This window comes from Leuciscus leuciscus, assembly GCF_965113295.1.
Source record: "Leuciscus leuciscus genome assembly, chromosome: 14".
In the NCBI taxonomy this organism is placed as follows: domain Eukaryota; kingdom Metazoa; phylum Chordata; class Actinopteri; order Cypriniformes; family Leuciscidae; genus Leuciscus; species Leuciscus leuciscus.
Genome location: NC_138738.1, coordinates 739,279 through 746,778, shown reverse-complemented (window position 1 = coordinate 746,778; position 7,500 = coordinate 739,279). Strand labels below are relative to the sequence as shown.

Below are 7,500 nucleotides of genomic sequence, written 5' to 3'. Positions count from 1 at the left end.
AGCTCCAGTTATGAACGCTGTGTGTGTGTGTGTGTGTGTGTCTGTGTCCCATGTCCCCACAAGGATAGTAAAACTTGAAAATGGGATTAATAAACATAATAAAATATGTTTTTTTGAAAATGTAAAAATGCTGAAAGTTTTGTGTGAGGGGTAGGTTTAGGACTAGAGTGTGTGTGTGTGTGTGTGTGTGTGTGTGTGTGTGTGTGTGTGTGTGTGTGTGTGTGTGTGTGTGTGTGTGTGTGTGTGTGTGTGTGTGTGTGTGTGTGTGTGTGTGTGAGTGTGAGTGTGTTTTAGAGGTCACTTTAGTCTCAGTCTCATCTGAGTCTTAATTACTGTCGTAGTTTAATTCAGATGTATGTAAATGAGCATTTAGCATATGAGACACTGCAGCTGTGTGTGTCTGTTGCAGAGGTCAGAGGTCATAGGCAGGACCAGCCAGTGAAGTAAAGGCCTGTGTGTGTGTGTGTGTGTGTGTGTGTGTGTGTGTGTGTGTGTGTGTGTGTGTGTGTGTGTGTGTGTGTGTGTGTGTGTGTGTGTGTGTGTGTGTGTGTGTGTGTGTGTGTGTGTGTGTGTGTGTGTGTGTGTGTGTGTGTGTGTGTGTGTGTGTGTGTGTGTGTGTGTGTGTGTGTGTGGTGAAACTCATGATCTCCTGTAGTTTTCCTCTCGTTCTCCTCCACCTTCCCTCAGTAGTGCTCAGAGTGAACCGTGACCTTTGCTCCATTTATCCGTGTGTGTCTGAGAACGAGTCTGGGAAGTGTGTGTTCTGCTGTGTGTTTGTTTTGTCTGAGAACACAGACGGGATCTTGCTGTCAGATGGGTTGGTCGTGGTCACATGACATTAATAGATTTGTGTGTGTTGGTGACAGGTATGACGGATTCTCCAGAGACACACGGAAACACGTGTGTGTGTGTGTGTGTGTGTGTGTGTGTGTGTGTGTGTGTGTGCCTTCTCCACTGGTTAGAATAATCCTGAAACTGACTGCAGACACACAGCTGATGAAAGATTGAGTTTTCATGCGCTTCAGACGCACAACATCCCGTGTGTGTTTGTGTGTTCTCGTACAGTGTTGTGTATTCACGGGGAGTTTAACTCGAGTCTCGGTCGAGGTGCAGATACGAGTGAGTTAATCTTGGCCTTGAAACAGGTCAATTTTTATCACATTTGTACTTGCCGTCCCAGGTGTCTGTATCGACCGGCTGGGAAACATCAGAGAAACTCCAGACTCTTATCTCAGAACATTCCAGACGTCTCGCTCACAGACGCGCGCTAACCTGATGTTCTGGTTGGAAGCATCGGAAATGTCTGACTGAAGAATTATTTTTCAAAGGTGGAAATAAAGATTATTTACTTTAGATTGAATGTTTCACAAGAAAATGCAATGTCAGTCTTTCTACTTCAAAATATCACATTTAATTTAATTAAATAAAATGTCCCCCTGTAGTCAATAATTTTATCCCTTAAAACTCATCTTTAATCACCAAAATGACAAAATTATTTAGGCCTTAAAATATCTTGAATGTAACTCGACACCTTCGCCTCATTTAGTATGTGCGGTTCTATGAATATTCAAATGAGCCCCGCCTCCACTCACTCACTCAGCTCAGAGATCCACTGGTTGACGATCACACGTTGATCTGATTGGTTACAAGGTAGTTTGTGACGTCAGAAACACCAGCGATTTCAAAGCGTGTTTGAGACTAGGGCTGGGAATCACTGGGTACTTCACGATACGATACGCGATACATTGTTCACGATACCGATAATATCACGATATGGCGATACTGCGATAATCGATATATTATCAGTAATAACTCACAATATATCATGTTTTAAGAAATACGTTTTTTTTTTTTATTAAGAAAATGAATCTCCATTTATTTTTTTGGATGAAACACAATAACAAAAACAACTTGTATCTTATCAGTTGCAACAAAACAGTCACAGACACTATTTTTGTTTTGCTCGCAGATGATTTTTTTCACTCGGGAGAAATCGAGTGGAATCGGTGATGCTCGCGGCTCGCAGCGTGTGAGAGGAATTACGAGCCGAGCCGAGCACGTATGAGCACCTCCCGACCTCCCGATCATTTTTAAACAAGTTTTTATGTTGAAAGGAATGGCTACTGTTCTCTGCTTTTCAACAAATCATTTGCACACACATTTATGTCATTTTTCTATCTGAAGCTTTGCCTGCATGCAACATGACGGTCTCTGTGTTTAGCACGAAAGCCCACGTGATTGCTGCTCGGGATAAAGTTCATGCAGGACAGTCGTGCCGTGTACCAGCTGCTTTGACGCGATTATCAGTTAAACTGACTCGCAACGTGTGCAATATCTCACGACCTCCCGAGTGTCCGAACTCGCACCGTGTACGCCCGCCCTAACGGCTTTTAAGATCGATGCTTGGCAAGAGCGCATCGAGAATCGATCGCGGGAGTAAATATCGCGAGATATCGCCATATCGATATTTTGGCGCACCCCTATTTGAGACTGTCTTTGGTTCACTGCAGTTTTAAGGAGGAAATACTCAGCAATGCTGTCGACTTATGAACTTACACATGGTTTGTCTTAAAGCACATTAAAAACACCACATAGACACATAAACTACATTAAAAGCTGTATTTTCACCATAGGAAGTCCTACACCAGTTTTCTTCAGTTTACAGGTGTTTGTGGATGGTGTTCGTTTGCTGTTTTAGGATGTTAAATCTCAGGTTCAGTTTTTGATAAACGCCTGTGAAACAGAACGAGTGTGAATCATTCCAGGCTGGAGATTATCCAGCGTCTGAAACCAGAGGCCGTTCATCTGGAATGTTATTTTGCCCGCGGGAAAGAAGGTGCACCTGGAATCAGCCGAACACACACACACACACACTCACACACTCACTTACACACTCACTCACTCTCACACACACACACACACACACACACACACGACTGAGAGACTCAGACCTGGAATCAGCCAAACACACACACACACACACACACACACACACACACTCACTTACACACTCACTCACTCTCACACACACACACACACACACGACTGAGAGACTCAGACCTGGAATCAGCCAAACACACACACACACACACACACAACTGAGAGACTCAGACCTGGAATCAGCCAAACACACACACACACACACACACACACACTCACACACTCACTCACTCTCACACACACACACGACTGAGAGACTCAGACCTGGAATCAGCCAAACACACACACACACACACACACACACACGACTGAGAGACTCAGACCTGGAATCAGCCAAACACACACACACACACACACACACACGACTGAGAGACTCAGACCTGGAATCAGCCAAACACACACACACACACACACGATTGAGAGACTCAGACCTGGAATCAGCCAAACATACACACACACACACACACACACACACACGACTGAGAGACTCAGACCTGGAATCAGCCAAACACACACACACACACACACACACACACACACACACGACTGAGAGACTCAGACCTGGAATCAGCCAAACACACACACACACACACACACGACTGAGAGACTCAGACCTGGAATCAGCCAAACATACACACACACACACACACACACACACGACTGAGAGACTCAGACCTGGAATCAGCCAAACATACACACACACACACACACACACACACACACACAACTGAGAAACTCAGACCTGGAATCAGCCAACACACACACACACACACACACACACACACACACACACACACACACGACTGAGAGACTCAGACCTGGAATCAGCCAAACACACACACACACACACACACACGACTGAGAGACTCAGACCTGGAATCAGCCAAACACACACACACACACACACACACAACTGAGAAACTCAGACCTGGAATCAGCCAAACACACACACACACACACACACACACACACACACACACATGACTGAGAGACTCCAATCTGAGAAAAAAACATTTTGCATGTATTTTTCATCCAGTGGTCATGTTTTCACTGGAGTTTGATTGATGTGTTTCCGTTCACTGATTGTTTATTTGTTCACTTTGACTTTTTTGCATCCCGACCCTTATTTTCATTTGTTTGTGTCGATGCAAAGTGACCGCGTTCATAATCCCGCTGAACAGCTGAAGAGCTGCACGACAATGGAGAATCAAGCTTTTTTTTCTTAAAAAAATTCCATTACTGGAGTTCATCATATTCCATTCATAGTGTTTCACACACTGGCAAAACAATGTCATTGATAGAATCTTTATTTTTCTAGAATCTCTTTATTTGAAGCGTCAAATTACTTTCCAACGGTGATTTACTGTATTTACTGTATTTTGGTCTCTACCGTAGACATCAGTGTTTACATCTAAACTATAAACATTTATTCCAGCACTTCTGTTGTAGTTTGTGAAACAGAAATGATGATGCTGTGTGGCTGAACACACTGTTTGTGAAGCTGTTTTAAATAGGAATGTGTGTTTGAATGGAGATGAACATGCAGCTCTACTGCTGAACAATGATTCAGTTTTTTATTCTTCAGAAAGAGTTCAACCGTCAGTCTCATTAAAGCATAGTTTGCATTGTTTACCGCATTTCCCGCCCTAGGCGTGTTTGAACGGCGTTAGACAAACAAACACTGCGTGTTGAGACGGATTCCTCAATGCTCACCTGACCGCCACTAGACCAAACACACACACTCATCTGCCAAACACACTCGTCTGCCAAACACACTCGTCTGCCAAACACACTCGTCTGCCAAACACACTCGTCTGCCAAACACACTCGTCTGCCAAACACACTCGTCTGCCAAACACACTCGTCTGCCAAAACACTCGTCTGCCAAACTTAAACACACTCGTCTGCCAAACACACTCGTCTGCCAAACACACTCGTCTGCCAAACTTAAACACACTCGTCTGCCAAACACACTCGTCTGCCAAACACACTCGTCTGCCAAAACACTCGTCTGCCAAACACACTCGTCTGCCAAACACACTCGTCTGCCAAACACACTCGTCTGCCAAACACTCACACTCGTCTGCCAAACACTCACACTCGTCTGCCAAACACTCACACTCGTCTGCCAAACACACACACTCGTCTGCCAAACACACACACTCGTCTGCCAAACACACACACTCGTCTGCCAAACACACACACTCGTCTGCCAAACACTTACACTCGTCTGCCAAACACTCACACTCGTCTGCCAAACACGCTCGTCTGCTAAACACTCACACTCGTCTGCCAAACACTCACACTCGTCTGCCAAACTCTGCCAAACACTCACACTCGTCTCGTCTGCTAAACACACTCGTCTGCTAAACAAACACGCTCGTCTGCTAAACAAACACGCTCGTCTGCTAAACAAACACGCTCGTCTGCCAAACACTCACACTCGTCTGCCAAACAAACACACCTGTCTGCCAAACAAACACACCTGTCTGCCAAACACGCTCGTGTGCTAAACACACTCGTCTGCCAAACACGCTCGTGTGCTAAACACACTCGTCTGCCAAACACACTCGTCTGCTAAACAAACACGCTCGTCTGCTAAACAAACACGCTCGTCTGCTAAACAAACACACTCGTCTGCCAAACACTCACACTCGTCTGCTAAACACACTCGTCTGCCAAACACTCACACTCGTCTACCAAACACTCACACTCGTCTACCAAACACTCACACTCGTCTACCAAACACTCACACTCGTCTGCCAAACACACTCGTCTGCTAAACAAACACGCTCGTCTGCTAAACAAACACGCTCGTCTGCTAAACAAACACACTCGTCTGCCAAACACTCACACTCGTCTGCTAAACACACTCGTCTGCCAAACACTCACACTCGTCTACCAAACACTCACACTCGTCTACCAAACACTCACACTCGTCTACCAAACACTCACACTCGTCTGCCAAACACACTCGTCTGCTAAACAAACACGCTCGTCTGCTAAACAAACACGCTCGTCTGCTAAACAAACACACTCGTCTACCAAACACTCACACTCGTCTGCTAAACACACTCGTCTGCCAAACACTCACACTCGTCTACCAAACACTCACACTCGTCTACCAAACACTCACACTCGTCTGCCAAACACTCACACTCGTCTGCCAAACACTCACACTCGTCTGCCAAACACTCACACTCGTCTGCCAAACACTCACACTCGTCTGCCAAACACTCACACTCGTCTGCCAAACACTCACACTCGTCTGCCAAACACTCACACTCGTCTGCCACACTCACACTCGTCTGCTAAACACTCACACTCGTCTACCAAACACTCACACTCGTCTGCCAAACACTCACACTCGTCTGCCAAACACTCACACTCGTCTGCCAAACACTCACCACACTCACACTCGTCTGCTAAACACTCACACTCGTCTACCAAACACTCACACTCGTCTACCAAACACTCACACTCGTCTGCTAAACACACTCGTCTGCCAAACACTCACACTCGTCTGCTAAACACACTCGTCTGCCAAACACTCACACTCGTCTACCAAACACACACACTCGTCTGCTAAACACTCACACTCGTCTGCTAAACACTCACACTCGTCTACCAAACACTCACACTCGTCTACCAAACACACACACTCGTCTGCTAAACACTCACACTCGTCTGCTAAACACTCACACTCGTCTACCAAACACTCACACTCGTCTGCCACACTCACACTCGTCTGCTAAACACTCACACTCGTCTACCAAACACTCACACTTGTCTGCTAAACACTCACACTCGTCTGCCAAACACGCTCGTCTGCTAAACACTCACACTCGTCTGCCAAACACTCACACTCGTCTGCCAAACTCTGCCAAACACTCACACTCGTCTCGTCTGCTAAACACACTCGTCTGCTAAACAAACACGCTCGTCTGCTAAACAAACACGCTCGTCTGCTAAACAAACACACCTGTCTGCCAAACACTCACACTCGTCTGCCAAACAAACACACCTGTCTGCCAAACAAACACACCTGTCTGCCAAACACGCTCGTCTGCTAAACACACTCGTCTGCCAAACACACTCGTCTGCTAAACAAACACACTCGTCTGCCAAACACTCACACTCGTCTGCCAAACAAACACACCTGTCTGCCAAACAAACACACCTGTCTGCCAAACACGCTCGTCTGCTAAACACACTCGTCTGCCAAACACACTCGTCTGCTAAACAAACACACCTGTCTGCCAAACACTCACACTCGTCTGCCAAACAAACACACCTGTCTGCCAAACAAACACACCTGTCTGCCAAACACGCTCGTCTGCTAAACACACTCGTCTGCCAAACACGCTCTATATATTAGGGCTGGGGGATTTCATGAGCGGGTCTTTTCCGCTCCGCGTGTGTGTGTGTGTGTGTGTGTGTCAGCGCGCTCTGTCGTTAACGGCCCAGCGGCGCGCTCTCAGTTCCGTGTGTGTGTGTGTGTGTGTGTGTGTGTGTCGGTGGCTCTGTCGTTAACGGCCCAGCGGTGCGCTCTCAGTTCCG

General features: G+C 46.4%; 1 protein-coding gene and 1 long non-coding RNA gene across 3 annotated transcripts in view; one reads left to right on the top strand and one right to left on the bottom strand.

Moving 5' to 3' along the window:
- Positions 1–7,500, top strand: part of pmepa1 (prostate transmembrane protein, androgen induced 1) — a 27,866-nt gene that overhangs the window by 8,988 nt on the left and 11,378 nt on the right. The window lies entirely within an intron of this gene.
- LOC309474203 lies at positions 497–6,781 on the bottom strand. Of its 2 annotated transcripts, XR_014197238.1 has the most exons (3): positions 6,714–6,781; positions 3,934–4,686; positions 497–3,197 (listed from the first exon to the last, which is right to left on the bottom strand). It is a non-coding gene; the product is annotated as an uncharacterized lncRNA (long non-coding RNA). The 2 variants fall into 2 exon arrangements; XR_014197239.1 differs by lacking the exon at positions 6,714–6,781 and having other exon boundaries at positions 3,934–4,744.